Genomic DNA, 17003 nt, shown 5'->3' on the forward strand with positions numbered 1-17003 from the left:
TCCCCACTATATATTTTTAAATTCATATGGACCTCTTTTGCTAGCCTTATTGTCCATACCTTATTAAACTCTGTGGGGATTCACAGGGAGGGGTTAAGGGAGTTCCCTAACTCATGGCTTTCTGTCATGTTAGATCGCAATTCCCACAGAGGACAGCTCGCTTACTTACCAGATCAGCGGTTGAGGCACCAGTGTGGTTAGATGTTGATAGTACTCTGTAGAGTTGATTGTACTGCAGAAGAGAAGAGTGAGGGGTGATCTGATAGCAGCCTTCAACTACCTGAAGGGGGGTTCCAAAGAGGATGGAGCTGGGCTGTTGTCAGTGGTGGCAGATGACAGAACAAGGAGCAATGATCTCAAGTTGCAGTGGGAGAGGTTTAGGTTGGATATTAGGAAACACTATTTCACTAGGAGGGTGGTGAAGCACTGGAATGGGTTACCAAGGGATGTGGTGGAATCTCCATCTTAGAGGTTTTTAAGGTCAGGCTTGACAAAGCCCTGGCTGGGATGATTTAGTTGGTGTTGGTCCTGCTTTGAGCAGGGGGTTGGACTAGATGACCTCCTGAGGTCTCTTCCAACCCTAATCTTCTATGATTCTATGATACTCTAGTAGATTATAGAGACTGTTTGAAAAAGCTGCCATCAGAATTTATTTTCCACCAAAATAAAGATCTTCATGAAAATCATTGCGATCGAATTTTTTAATTTTTGATGAAAATTTTCCATTTAATAACCTTGTTCTGTTTCAGTGGGAAAAAACAACTTTTATTTGTTTACTCTTCCCTCCAGTGGGAAAAAATTAAAAATGTGAGAGAAAGTGGTTTTGTTTCAAATTCTTTGGTGAAAAAAAATTTGAACGAATGGGAAAAAAATCATTTCTTTCCAAAGTGTTCACAAAACACCCCTACCTTTATTTTCAGCCCACTCTAGTGGTCTATAGCAGGGCCATTTTGTCTCCTTCCAAACAGGAAAGTTAGCCTTGTACCCTGTTCTCTCTGCTGCTTCCAAAGTGCCTGGTTGTCGAGAGGAAGTGGTGTCGCTTGTTGTTTGACTGCTATTGTGCCTCAAGATTTTCAGAAGTGGCTTAACACCCATTGACTTCAGAGGAGCAAAGTTAAGCCAACACTGAGTGGCTTTGAAAATCCTACCCTCAGAGTCTGGAGCTGAGGTGGAAAAATAACAACTGAGTTATATACAAAAATGAACTCAACTCGGTTTAATTGCAACTGCATGAGCACAGCAGAAGAGTTTCTAACTCTGGTTCCACATAAATGCTACAGCCCGTTACAGCCCGTTACAGCATTGGCAGGTCATGCGCACTGGACTAGACACTGTTTTTCAAATGAACCCCTTTAACACATCATATGGCAACCCATGGCTTCCAGGAGAAACACACAGTGAGCTGTGAAAGGAGTTTTTTTGTTTCTTTCTGTACTTCCTTCTCCTGCCTGGATGCTGGTAGCCTTGCCCTTTGACTGAGATGGTGTCCAAGGCACAAAGGCCAGATTTAAACTATGCCATGCTCTGGGGATGTTCAGATCCAATGTTTGAGTTCATAGCCACCTCTGCCTCTCAGGTAGGGAGAAACAGATGGAGAAAGCATGAGGGTGAGGAGAACTGAAGGGGAAGTGGATGGATCGAAACAAAAAATTGAGGAAGAAAAATAAGAACGACTCCTGAGGTCAAACACAGCGTTATTCCTGTGACAATGAGGTTCCTGGACTGTGTTTGTACAGCACCTAGAACAATGAGTATCAGTCCTGATGGGGTCCTTTGGATGCAATAACAAATTAAATATTAAATAATAACTAGAGCTGACTGAAATAATTCCTTTGGAAATGTTTTTGAGCAGATTCTTTTTTTACCAAAATGAAAATTCACACAACAGATGTTCATTTTCTTAGAATTTTGTTTTTGTTGAGCTATTACAACATGAATATTTCAGTTTATTTTGGGAGTGAGAGAATTTTAAAAAAATGTTTTGGTGGAAGAAAAGTATGAGGAAAGTGGGAACTTTTTATCCTCACCAAAATGAATGATTTGTAAGTTTCAAAAATGAAACGTTTTCACAGAAACTGAAAAATATTAATTTATTTCTATTTTTTTTCACAAAATGGACGTATCTTTTTATCAGCTCTAATAATAACAAAGTTTTTGAAAACAATAACAACAAAACCCTTAACAACAATTGTCAAAGAGCTACCCTATAGTTACAGTCAGAATAAGCTTCTTTTATGTCAATAGAACAAAAACCAAACAACAAACAAAAAAAACCCCAAGAAAGCACAAAAGTAATGTCTCCATGAGAGGCAGCACAGTGTATGTACACCTCTTCTGCATGGAATGCATCATCTCTGGATATGAGCGGCTGCTATCTTTGTTGCACTTGTGGGGTTGGTCACAACTCTCCATTTAAAGTTGCATGTTCATACAGAATTCATCACCATGGACGAAGGCTACATGCACTCTTGAAACCAATTTGAATGAATGAAATTTGCAGCATAGAGCTTTGTAACTGTGAACCAGTCTGCGTTTGTTTGATAATACTCATCTAAGCATCCTGAGCTGAGGTTCTCCTCTATGATCCCTTGATAAGGGATGGGTCTTCCACACTGAAGATGGATCCTTGAGGCGAACCAGCAGCTGGACCCCAAACTCCATTCTGTGCCCATCACTGTTGCATTATTTAATTAGCCAACAGAGGGACTGAGAGAAATGTCATGTAATGGAGCCTCCTCCTTCCCAACGTGTGGGGTGTGCCTTTGTTCTGACTTCTTCAAATCAGCTGCACAGAAATGTGAAAGGAACCAGAAAATGGACATTTCAGATAAGCCAGGTTCAAAGGAGAAGCATGGAATTTGCCTGAATGTGGCTTCCAGCAGGTCCAGTTCCAGCTCACAATGGAAAATAAATTTAATATAGATTTGATTTAGATTTAAGGAGACATTTTATTTTGTTATAGAAATGCTCATCATTAATTCTTTCCCTTTTTGTGTGTATATATAGATACACACAGAGATACACACACACACACAATTATTTTGTTAAAGGCAACCTACTGATGGTGGAAGGTGTTGGATTGACAGCTTTGGAGACTATATCTATATCTATATATGTGTGTGTGGGGGGGTGTATCTGTATATACACAGACCTAGAGACTGAAATCTTTTTTTTTATCACTTGGCAGCACAGGTATTAATAGGGAAAATTTCCCCTCACTACCCCCACCATTGTTCCTTAGCCGAGATCTGAAAGGGATAATCTCTGTTAAATCTCTGGGGTTCCTGCTGAGAATTCCAATCCTGGTGACATGGTGGTGTCAACTTTCATGATTTTTTTTATTGAAGCCCCAGCTCCTGGAGTCATGTGAGAAGGTGAGAAAAAGAGTAAGCGTCTAGCTGCCATTGTTGTGAAGAAAAGTTTGAGAATCTGACTGAGGTGCACCCTAAAGATCAGAAAACAATCCTCCCCCCAGCACAAATTTATTATTAAAAAAACCTTCACGATTTGTGTGGGCTGACTCTTGATGTGTGGACACTCAGGGTTGGCAATGCTGGTTATATTTTTGATGTGGCAACTTGCCTACTAGGAATAGAGACCAACACATCTCATTTCATGTGTGTGCCCAGCAACCTCTGTGTGAAACCCCTTTATGTAATTTACAGCTGAGTCCTGCCTCTCTGTCTCTTATATGTATAAACACACATATGGCCTTGTGCTAGTCACCATGGGGGGACACTCTCAAAGACATATGTAGCAGCTGAGTGCCTAACTCTCGCTGACTTTCAATGGCAGCTAGGTACATCATTGCCAGTGGTCCTTTGCAAATGCCACTTTTCCACTTAAAAAAAAAATCTCTCTGTGCCTCAGTTTCCTAATCTGTAAAATGGGGATAACAATACTTCCTTTCTCCCTTGTCAGATCTTGGGGGAATGAGCTGTCTCTTACTTCTGGTTTGCACAGTGCTGATGGAACTCCGATCTTGGCTGGAGCCTCTCGATGCTACTGTCATACAAATAATAAACGCACTTGGCTCAGGGTGTTGGCAACCAGCCTGAATAGAGATGGAGCTCTCCTTCTGCCCCTAGAACTGTGGCCCCTTCTAAGTTAGGGAACTTTGACAAGACGGTGTTAGGAAATCACACTTGCTTTCTGCCATGCTCTACTTATCCTGCATGGGCAAAATTTCCCCCTGGGATGCCTGTGCACCAGTTGAGCCCTATTTTGAGGCCTTCAGTGGCATTTATGTGGGATAAGCCCTTGTGCTCCCCCCTCCTTCACCCTGACAGAACAGAGGGCATTATCCTTCTTCGTTGTCCTTTTAAAGACGAAGGAAACTGAGCTTTGCTTCTCTCCAATCTAGTCTCCTTAGCCTTAGCCCATGAGGCTGGAAGGACTGCGTGGGATATAAATACATACAAATCTCCTGGGTGCACATCTCCAACAGTTTTAGTGCAGCAAAGCTCGCGAAGTTCAAAGTTTAATGCAAACATATGAAATGAATACAATTTATTCTAAATTGCTTCACTTGATCCCGTGACCCAGGAGAATTATCACTTGAGAAGACCCTGGATCGGTAGCACTGAAAGGCAAACGGGCAAGAGTTAGTATTGAAAGGAATAGGCATTGCTTTTCCTTGCAGATCCCGCCTTAGAGGAATTTCACTGGAGCCACACAAGCCCTGCTCCATCTGCTGGCTCACAACGTGTGCGGGACTCCACTGAGGCATCTGACAAGGCTGTCATAGAGAGACGAGCCACCTTCCTGCCAAAGGTCACCCCTACTTTGCTCATGCAAGGAACTGGTGGCTGGATGTCAAAGCCAATAAGAGGACTATCCATAATTTTGGTACTTAAAAGAGCCCCAGTTGTTGCTGCTGTGGCATGTGATAAGGCTACAGATCCCAAGCTCTCCCAGGGCTGCTACAGGCGAACGTGGCCCCAACATAAGTTAGAATCATAGAATCATAGAATCATAGAATATCAGGGTTGGAAGGGACCCCAGAAGGTCATCTAGTCCAACCCCCTGCTCGAAGCAGGACCAATTCCCAGTTAAATCATCCCAGCCAGGGCTTTGTCAAGCCTGACCTTAAAAACCTCTAAGGAAGGAGATTCTACCACCTCCCTAGGTAACGTATTCCAGTGTTTCACCACCCTCTTAGTGAAAAAGTTTTTCCTAATATCCAATCTAAACCTCCCCCATTGCAACTTGAGACCATTACTCCTCGTTCTGTCATCTGCTACCATTGAGAACAGTCTAGAGCCATCCTCTTTGGAACCCCCTTTCAGGTAGTTGAAAGCAGCTATCAAATCCCCCCTCATTCTTCTCTTCTGCAGACTAAACAATCCCAGCTCCCTCAGCCTCTCCTCATAAGTCATGTGCTCTAGACCCCTAATCATTTTTGTTGCCCTTCGCTGGACTCTCTCCAATTTATCCACATCCTTCTTGTAGTGTGGGGCCCAAAACTGGACACAGTACTCCAGATGAGGCCTCACCAGTGTCGAATAGAGGGGAACGATCACATCCCTCGATCTGCTCGCTATGCCCCTACTTATACATCCCAAAATGCCATTGGCCTTCTTGGCAACAAGGGCACACTGTTGACTCATATCCAGCTTCTCGTCCACTGTCACCCCTAGGTCCTTTTCCGCAGAACTGCTGCCTAGCCATTCGGTCCCTAGTCTGTAGCGGTGCATTGGATTCTGTTGGTGGGGCTTGTCTTGGGGGGCGGGGGGGGGGGGAGCTAACAGGTGTGCAGCAATCCCAGTGAGCAGCCAGCTTCAAGTCCCCAGGCACAAAGGCCTCTCTAGATCTGCAGCGGGCTCTCCTTGAATCTGGTTCAAATTCCCACTTTATGTGTCCACATCACAGTCTCTTCTTGTCAGCCAACGAGTACCGAGAGGCATGTCTGACTTTGCACTGGATGCTTATCTCCCTGGGGAATGAGTGAACCACGAGCCCTGGCCTCTCCAGGGGAGGCCACTTCACAGTTGAACTCCTATGACATAGGTCTCTACTGCAGGGCACTGGCTTTTTAGAACCAGCTGCATTTTGGCACCAGGGAAGTCTGCAAGTGTCTGACTAATTCACAGCTAGATTCTTGTCCCGAAGGAGACTCTGTGAGTGTTAACTGGAGGGAAAAAAGAGACATAATGTCTAGATAATGGACCAGATGCTCCGCAGATGTAAACTGGCACAAATGTGTTGAGTTGCATGGACCAATGCGGAATCACACCTGCCCGGTATATTTTTTTTTAAATAGACTTTAGGAGCAACACTGAATTAATGAAGATTTTCTTCCTCTCGTCTTTTGCTAGCTCAGCTCTAGAGGAAGGCAGGCTCACCTCGGTTATAGCACTGGACTGAGACTCAGGAAATCAGCGTTTCAGTGCTGCTTCCGTCATAGATTCCCTGTGTGACGTCTGGCCAGGCAATTGCTCTCTGCCTCAGTTCCCATCTGCAAAACAGATACTTAAAGCTCATCTGAACTTTTTAACCATTTTTGGGGTTTCAATAATACTGTTTGAAACCGAAACATTTCCTGCAGACATCTTGATTTTGACAGTCTGAGCTCCAGGGTGAATTTTCCAGTCACTTCCAGAGGGTAAGACCTGAATCCAAATCTGAACTTTTCAAGCTGAAAATGGCCTTTCGGACACAATTCCATTTCGTTCCGAAGGTTTTCTCTTGAGCCCAACGTGGAACAAAAAATTTTGAAGCCTCGATAGTTGCCACAAATTGGCATTGTCATTTTCCAGCTGCTCTAGTGATCATACATCCTTTGTCTGTCATCTCTGGGTAGACTGTAAACTTTTGGGGGGCAGGGACAATCCCTGACTATGGGCACATAAAGTGCCTGGCAGAATGAGGTCCCAGTCTCAGCTGGGAGCTGTATGTGCTATTCTGTAACTATAAAATTGACCGAGGAGTTACTCCCAATCAGGATTAAGGCCCTGATTCTGCAGACGGACCTGTATGGACTGGGCCCTCTGCCCAGGCAGAGCCCCGCTGAACTTGAAAGGATTGTGTGTGGGCATATGAGCATATCCAAGCAGATCAGATTGAAGGACTAGGAACAGTACTTGGAATTGCTTCTCAACTCCCAGATTTCCCCAGAGCCCAGCTATTTGGGCTGTGCATGAGAAGCAGCATTTTCTTCTCCTAGAGGAGACTGCTCTGCTGGAAGTGGAGCTGTCTAGATCTTGGTGGTTTGGCTCTGCTGGCTCTATCTAATATGCTAGATATAATAACCCCTGCTCACCACCGTGGCACATCCCTGACAGTGGGTTCATGATAAAGTAGTTTCAATCCACATGGATTTCCATCCAGGTGAAGTTTGCTTTGAGTCCTGGTTTCAAAGGAGATCTAAATCTTCAAGAGAAAGTCAGCTGAGACTGGCGAGCTTCGCCAGGCTTCACCAAATTGTGCATGTCATCTCCACTGAGACATCAGTTGGCCCGCAGGTTTTCAGAGAAAATTTGCAAACCAGGTGACATACATGAACTTTGCATTTGCAACAAAACTAAGCAAGTTTTGCATGATTCCTGGGTTCATCATGAACATGCTGGACAGTTCTGCTCTCATGAAATTTCATGAGAGACATTGTGATGTCTTTCATATTGGCTGAAGTGAGGATGTATTACAAATGGAGAAAGGGGTGAACAGTGAGGTGGCAAAGTCTGCAGATGACGCTAACCTGCTCAAGATAGTTAAGACCAAAGTGGACTGTGAAGAACTTCAAAAAGATCTCACAAAACTAAGTGATTGGGCAACAAAATGGCAAATGAAATTTAATGTGGATAAATGTAAAGTAATGCACATTGGGAAAAAAATAACCCCAACTATACATACAATATGATGGGGGCTAATTTAGCTACAACTAAGAAGGAGAAAGATCTTGGAGTCATCGTGGATAGGTCTCTGAACACGTCCATGCAGTGTGCAGCAACAGTCAAAAAAGCAAACGGGATGTTAGGAATCATTTTAAAAGGGATAGCGAATAAGACGGAGAATATCTTATTGCCCTTATATAAATCCATGGTACGCCCACATCTTGAATACTATGTACAGATGTGGTCTCCTCATCTCAAAAAAGATATACTGGCATTAGAAAAGGTTCAGAAAAGGGCAACTAACATGATTAGGGGTTTGGAATGGGTCCCATCTGAGGAGAGATTAAAGAGCCTAGGACTTCTCATCTTGGAAAAGAGGAGACTAAGGGGGGATATGATAGAGGTCTATAAAATCATGAGTGGTGTGGAGAAAGTGAATAAGGAAGTTATATACTTGTTCCCATAATATAAGAACTAGGGGCCACCCAATGAAAGTAATGGGCAGCAGGTTTAAAACAAATAAAAGGAAGTTCTTCTTCACACAGCGCACAGTCAACCTGTGGAACTCCTTGCCTGAGGAGGTTGTTAAGATGAGGACTATAACACGGTTTAAAAGAGAACTAGATAAATTCATGGAGGTTAAGTCCATTAATGGCTATTAGCCAGGATGGGTAAGGAATGGTGTCCCTAGCCTCTGTTTATCAGAGGGTGAAGATTGATGGCAGGAGAGAGATCACTTATGTAAATCTCTCAGAAAAGCCTGATACCTTGAGATTTGTAGGCCAAATAGGATAAATTTGGTGCCTGGACCTTTCTCTGTACATCCACAGAGAATAATTGGATTGTATCAGGAAACAAAAGGCTAGACTTTCACCACCTTCTCTGAAGAGATGTAGGATGGAAGCATGTTTTATGGGTTCTGTTTGATAGGTATATCCTGTGGCAACCTATGTTGTGATGACTTCTTGCATCCGAAAACCAGAAAATGTTGGAACCCAGGATTGATATGTTGTAGCATTGTACATGATGGACCCATTGGGTAACAAGAAAAGGAGGACTTGTGGCACCTTAGAGACTAACAAATTTATTTGAGCATAAGCTTTTGTGAGCTACAGGTCACTTCATCGGATGCTGTAGCTCACGAAAGCTTATGCTCAAATAAATGTGTTAGTCTCTAAGGTGCCACAAGTCCTCCTTTTCTTTTTGCGAATACAGACTAACACGGCTGCTACTCTGAAACCTGCCATTGGGTAACATCACTGCAACTTATAGCACCTCTGTAGATAGTGTTCATAGAGTCCTTACACGGTATTTGGCTTTGGTCAGTTAAACGTGACCTTTGCACACTGTAAAAACCTGGGTGGGTATGTGGTATTTTGTGCTGTTTCTATCTTCCTCAGGAGCACAAGGGACAACTCCCTGCAATCCCAAGCTTTGATGAATCTTCATTGTTCCAATCTGCTTCATTACTAGCTCTAAGAACACTAAAGATAGACCCAAGTGCAAAATTTGGCTTCAAAGCCAAACTTCCCACATTTTGGGTGTATCTGGATCAACAGCTTTGGTTTGGCTTGGCCTGTAATGGAGCTTTGAGTCAGTGACAAATTTTGGCTCTGAACTTCCCAAAAGACTTGGGGATGGTTCTTGACTTCCAGCTTGGTCATTTGTCTACTGCAGAATCTCTTGGATCACTTTTCCAGCAGGGATCCGCAAGATTTGTTCCCACTGATTACACCATATTCTATATAAAACTCATTCAGAATTCTGTTCCAGAGCAGAAAAGAATGCAAATGAGGTAATTATGAGCCCCACTTACCTTTCTAACCCCTGTGCATTACATCTGCATTAACACCTTGCATGTTCTCTGAAGTGGAAAAAATCGGAGAGATGAGGAGGAAAGATGATCTTGACTTATGCAAGTTGGGGGGAAGGTTATTTGAAGTTGATAAATGGGGTAAGCATTAACCTGGATTGCTATGTCTTAAAGACAGACAAACTCTCATTTCTGGCACAGGCAAAACACACATCAGAGTCACTAAGTGTTGCATCTGATAGAGCACTGGAGGATTTGGGCTAGTACTTATATTTGTATACTATGATTCATCCCAAAGTGCTTAATGCATCCACAGAGGAATCACTTCACTATTGAAATGCAGCCACCTCTGGGGTGGAGGACAGCATGCTGCCTGGCCATGTGAGGACATTTTGGCCAAGGACAGCATCTCTGCTCTTAAAACAGATGCCACAGAAACTTTGGCCTGAGATTTTCAAACCTTCCTAAAGGAGTTGGATGCACAAATCCCAACAACTGGGGTGTCCCATTAAACATCTTGACAATCTCAGCTTGAATGGGTATGTGAAGAAGATACAGGACACTGTTCGAATCACTGTTATAAATATTAGCAATATAGGGTACCACCAGACATTAACTTAACCAGAAATTCCTTTCTTAAATCCAAAGCCCAAGTAGTATTTATGCAATTGCTCTAAACATGTCTAAAATCTTACATAATACACAATTACTGCATGCAAACAGTAACAAACATTCCTACGTGTTTGATCAAGATACTCACAACAGGGCTAAACCCAGAGGTTCTTAGATCCAGGTTGGTGGGCTCCAACTTGGTTAGGCAGATATTAGCAATGAACCCTTCAAGAGTTTATCCTTTTGTACCCTTTAACAAGCAAATGATGGAATTGCCAATTGTGGCATTAGCTAAAAAGCAGGCTTTCGTTGGTTTGGGGTTACTCCTATTTCAGTGTGCACAAGCCTTCCTTATTATTAACTATCCCCGATAACTGGGCTTCTTCCCTCTATTTTATCAGTTACCTTTCAGGTCCAGTTTTTCCAATTAAATCACATTCTTTTAAGGCCTTCCCACAAACCTCCTAACAAACCTGCACTTTATGTGACCTACAGAAACATGTATATTTTTCTTTTTAAATGAATTTAATCCTTTATTTTACTTCCAATACAAAACACATATATTTTTCTTCACTCCTACAGTCACCTACCAGGCAAAGAGATAATTCTAGGAGCCTAATTCCCCTCTTATTTTGCACTAGGAAACTCCTGAATCATGGAATTACTCCTGATTTACACCACAGGAGAATCAGACAGATATATTTCCCTATCTTAGAAAGTAAGGCTAAATCAGCTGTGCTGGATGCAAACCAGCTGTTGCAGAGAACCAAGGTACGGCATCTCTAGACCATTACACTATCCAAAGGCGTGTCAAGGGAAGGACACCAGAAATGAGCTAAATTCTCATGAGAAATGCTAAGTCATGACCAGAAGGAGGACACAAGAGTGTTCCACGGGGTGGAAGTGTCATCACCTCATGGAACTAAAACAAAGAACAGAAAACAATAATTACATCTTAGCTTAGATCCATCTAGCGCACCGAGACAGCACGAAGTGTGACACAGCTTCAGCCTTGATCCCTGTTTTCAGAAGTATATAGCAAGGTCTCAGAAGTAGGGACAGACTTGAACCAAAACCCTGCATCAAGGACAGCTCTAACATTTCCAGGGGTTTGAAATCTAGCTCTGAATTGTTCATCTTGTTCCTACCTTCTTACTGGGTCAGACCTGCTGATTTAGGCCACCTTATGGGCCAGGCTGTGATATTGTTACACTGAGCAGTACCTTACTCAACAAGTAGTCCCACTGATTTCAGTAGGACTACTCATGGTTTAAGGTAGTAGTTACCATAAGTGCGGGGATCACAGTCTAGCTTGACACTTAAGTAAATAGAAGGACACATCGGCTGAAGATTAACATCAAAGTCCTCCTTTATTAGGTTATTTTTCTTTGGCAGAAAGACAGATTTAAGAAAGCAGCTGCTATCCTTCAATGTTTAAGGTAGAGCCGATGGAGGGAAAGATATTACACTGAAGCTCTTGTGGGCCTTTATCTAATTAGATTTCCACAAGACTATCTGATAAGGACACATATTTCCCATGCTATAGAAATAAGGGCTCCGGGTAATTACAGAAGATGGAACAACACACACCATTACAGATTGATAGAGATTAGTGTTATAGCTAAATTATACCCTGGCCCAATAGCAAGGTTGTTTCTGTTTCCGATACAGTATTTAAATGACTTAAATGATGAAATCAACAGCAGGAAGGCCCTCTTAATTTGGTAATAACACGAAAGCAAATGGCGGATAAACCAGTCTCAGTGACATTGGTGGGATCCAGCAGGATTTTGGAAGATTAAAACTCAGAGCCCCTGTGTAGCAGATGGCACTTCCATGGACTGTTCAAAATGCAAAGTTGGTTAATGAATTTCTGATAGGGAAAGGCTCAGAACCACAATTCCATGCAAGGCTTGGGCTGAAACAGAGCAGAAAGACCTCGATAAAAGGATACCGGAAGGATTGAGATATGGTAATCCCTGCAGCCTCCCTTGCAAATATATTTCTGAAGAGGAGGAGAATGAGCTAGGTACCGTAAGGCCCTGGTACTGGCGGCTGTTCATGTCAGGTGAAATTCACCCCTGTGCAGAGGATTTGGTTTGGCATTAACTTTAAAACTGGCTTTTAGGGGTACTGGACATCTCATCTCTACCTAGCTCCTTTGAGTCTAGCTCTCAAAAAGTTAATCCACAGCTCCCTAGTAAAATCCAAGCACCTGTATCCGCCAGTCAGTGTGGAGTAAGGGAAATAACTGACATGACATTCAGTTTGCATAACAGTCTGAACAGTGCATGAGGCATTACAATTACTGTGCTATGTCTTCTGGAGTATCTTTATCACGCAAACGCCCACACAAAGGCTGGAACATAGCACACACATACTCTGTACTTGGTCTTTGGCACCAGCTGTCATTATCAGGATCATTAATTAACATGAACTTTTCCCTCTTTTTTAATGATCCCTTCTACTTTATATTATATTCCTCTTATAAAGAAATGAAATGAAACCCCAAAAATATTAGTCAATGGAGCCGAGAAAGAAAACAGAGGTGTTGTTTTTTTCCCCACTCTTCTGAAGTCCAAAGGAAAACAAGTTAAGTGTGAAAAGAAAAATCTATGGTAAATAGAACCTCACAGAAGTAAACAAGTGGGGAAGAGGAAACATGCTCCAGAATCCAGCTGCATATGTTTTTTAATCACATGGTCTCCACTGGTACAAACCTTTTGGGAGATCTTCAGGAGATGTGATCCCACTTTTAATGAAGGGCTGGAGAAGAGAGGTTAGGAACAGGCTGATCGATAATGCATCCAGAAGTCGGCAACATGTACATTCAAAGGGAAAACAAGCGGGTAAACAAAGCCCTGGAAGTGGAGGATATTAAAGCACTTTTAACTTTGCAACATGCAAACATATATCTTGGTTGGGCCAAAGAGTCAGCGAAGATGCTCTGAGCTGAAGCAAGCTCATAAAGGGCAGAGAAGAGGAAAGTGAACTTTTTCAGATCTATTTGACGCAATCAAAATGTCTCTATATCTCCTTGTGCTGAGAAAAGCCTTCAATGAGGAAAAGCATAAGACTGTTTTTTGAATAGTAACACTCCGGAAAGGGACAGAGAGAAAGCTGGTGGCACATGACCGGAGAATGGAAAAAGGAAAAGTTAAAATTAATGTAGTTCCCTGGGCCTGGATACTTTTCTTGGTGTGTCTATAACTGAAGGAAGTGGCCTGTACACAGGCTATTACTGTGTAGCTCTTAGTACGGATTGTATGCTCATCTCTGTCTAATCGTTTTAGATTTAAAGGGCTGGATTGTCGCGTGAAATATGGATGTTGCACATGCATAGCCCATCCAGTGGCTGCACGGTAGTGAGTTTCCTGCTTGTGTCACTCCCATGTAGCACTGGTAGGGTCTTTGGCAAGATCAGCGGCAGGATCTTCAAGGAGGATCTCTGGCAAGATTACTTGTATAGACCATCTTCATTTCTCTTTTCATTGCTCTGAAGTCATCCTTGATTGGTTTGTATCCCCTTCATTCTTCATAGCTCTCATGTGACGTATAGAAAGGAAGGCTGACTTGTGCTCAAGGCAGAGTGGGAGTCAGAATACCTGGCTTCTACTCCTGCTCCAGGTTTGATCTTGGTAAATCCCTTTAGGTCCTGATCCAGTAAAGCATGCACTTCATTTTTGGGTCCAGAGTAATCTCATTGGCTTAAATGAATGCTTTCACATCAGCTAGGGTGTTCACGTGTTTAAAGCAAAGCAGATGCTTAAGTGCTTTACTGAATCAGGGCCTTGCATGCTATGAACTTCAGTGTCCTCATCTGGAAAAGCAGGGTAGTACTGTCCTACCTGATGGGGTTCATAAGGAGGATAAATTCAGTAGAGTATATAACAGGAGTGGCCAAACTTACTGACCCTCCGAGCCGCATACAATGATCTTCAGAAGTTCGAGAGCTGCAAGACATGAACAACCTGCCCTGTGGGGCACCACCTGCTGGGGCACGGGGCTTCTGCCCCGATGGCGCCCCATGGGGCTAAAGCCCTTAGACCCCTCTCCCTGCATGGCAGAAGTCCCTAGTCCCACCACCCCACTGCAGGGCAGAAACCCCTGGTCCCACCACCCTGCTGCAGGGCAGAAGCCCTGATCTCCCCCCTGCCCAGTCTGGTAGGTGGAGAATGGGGGGATGCTTGGAGGGCTCTGTGAACCACACTTTAACTGTAAAAGAACCACATGCAGCTCATGAGCACAGTTTGGCCACACCTGGTATATGAGGTGCTCAGATGCCTGGCTTCTGAGCACCAGCGAAATTGGGAGCTCTATCCTTCTTTTGTACGTTTACCCTCTGTGTTGGCTTCTGCAGCTGGAACAGTGCTGTACATATGTGTAAGTCAATAACGTGCCCTCCAGAGGTGGGCACAACAGAAGTGATTTTGGTTTTGCTAAATCTCATCGATTAGATTTGGGTTTTGCAAGCCCCAAACTGGAGGCTGGTTTGAACCGAGCTCCCATTTCATCTGAACAAACTCACCCTTCTTTGCCAACCATAAGGCATGTCAGTGGCAGAATGTAAGACCAGACCAAGGAGTTCAAGAAGAGAATTAAACAGGGCATCAGGTCTGGGGCTGGCAATTAACAAAACAATTGCTATTTCCACAAATATCCTTAGCTTGGCAACCGGCATTCAGTGTCTTGGATGGCACCAATGCCTCAGTGATTAGCTACAGCTAATTGTTTACATTTTACACTCATCTCCATTTAATGGGTTTGTTTTGTGCAGCACAGACTCTGTGGCTTATGGAAGAAGTTGGCTACCTTGAAATAGCTTGTGTAATTTTATCAAGGTGTGCCAGGACTCGAACCATTTATCCAAATCCTGGTGGCAAAATGCCCTGTTTACATCTCTTATATCTCTACCTGGGCTGGCCTTAACCGGCCACTTAGTTGCTGTGCAGCTTTGGGAAAGTTATTTAACATATCCTTGCTTCAGACGCTCTCTCTTAGTCGGGACAGAGCTAGCGGAGTGGAAACCAGTGCCCTCCACTCCTACATGTGCCCATGAAATTGATGGCATTGCAACCCCTGTCCACTGGGGAAGAGGAGGAAAATTCCCCGTGGAGAAGGGTGTAAGAATTTCTGGTGAGCTCTCCCCTGGCCTCTGTTTGGGAGAAGAGGAAAGCTCTGGCAGTCCCATGGAGGCAAGGCAAAGGATTACAACAGCTCAGCCTAATAAACCTGATCACTAGCTCCTCTATCATATGGGATAAGGAAGGGAAACTCTTCTGCATTCTGGCAGGGGATTAGCAGACCAAGAAGACCGAAGCATTGGCACTGCTGGTAAGAAGCAGTGTGCAGTGTGTAGTGGAAAGGGCACTGGACTGGTAATTGGGGGTATGTCTACTCAGCATTTTGGGGCAAGCCTCCCAACCCAGGATGTCAGAACCGTGTTAGTGGGTCTCACAGACGCACTCTAAAACTAGCTGTGCAGACAGCGTTGGGATATTATGGCTCAGGCTGGCACTCCGACTCCGGAGCTTAGGGAAGCGGGGTGAGCTTCAGGTCTCAACCCCTCAGCCTGAGCAGCAACGTCTACATTGCTAGGGCAAGCCCTGATAACCCGAGCTGGGAAACTCGCTCCAAAATGCTGTGTAGACAGAACCTGGGAGACCTGGGTAGTAGCCCCAGCTCCACCACTGATCTGAAGTGGGACTTCTGATGGATCGTGTCATCTCTCTTTCCCCTTCTCTGTCCTGTTTCTTTAGACAGTAATCTGTCTTATTTTGTGTTACTGGTCCATGAAGTGTGCCGCGCCCATAGAGGATGTGATTCTGTTCTGACTCTTGGCTGGGAACTTGGCTCTTTAGGTCCAGAGGTGCCTGGTTCAATCACGGATGTTGGCAAAGATGATGGCTGTCGCAGTTGTACAGGGCCTAGCACGCTGGGGCTGCTAGAGGCAAATGTAGGCACTGAGCTGCATCTACCCCGTTCTGAGGTTCACGCTGGTTGTCACCACTGGATGGCATTAGTTCGAGATGGTGCTGAATCCAACCCCGACTGTGAACGAACACCCCGGACGTTGGAGAATTTAGACTGAGATGCCACATCTGGCTCTTAAGTCTGCATCTGGGCCCCATCACTTGTATTACTGCTTGCCCTGGCCATAAGAAGAAGAGGATCCTCTTATGCAGTGTCAGGAATCTGCTGGCCGCTTCATACAGTATCGGGGGCAGGGAGCAGATACGATAGGACAGGGGGACATTCAGTTAGGACCAGCATGAGCGAAAATGCCTGTTAGATTTTGATGCCTGTTAGTAATGGATCTAGCACAAAAGAGGGCAATGAAGACAACAGAGGGGCCTGCTGCCGGCAACATGCCTTGGGGGGGTTTTCGTTTTCCTTTGCATCCTGGGGCACAGGTCACTTGCAGGTTTAAACTAGTGTAAATGGTGGAGTCCCTGTAATTTAAAGTCTTTAAACCAGGGGTGGGCAAACTTTTGGGCCTGAGGGCCACATTGGGTTTCCGAAATTGTATGGAGGGCCGGTTAGGGGAGGCTGTTATGGAGTCTATTACAGGAGTGGGTGGGTGCGGTTCTGTGGCCTGCAATGTGCAGGAGGTGAGACTAGATGACCATGATGGTCCCTTCTGGGCTTAAAGTCTTAAAGGTCTTCAGACCTTCCTTCTCTTTATTTAGACTTTCCTACCTTAGCAGGAATCCATTTATTTATTTTTATTTTCTCTCCATCAGATT

Source organism: Natator depressus, chromosome 22 (assembly GCF_965152275.1).
Source record: "Natator depressus isolate rNatDep1 chromosome 22, rNatDep2.hap1, whole genome shotgun sequence".
NCBI classification, from domain to species: domain Eukaryota; kingdom Metazoa; phylum Chordata; order Testudines; family Cheloniidae; genus Natator; species Natator depressus.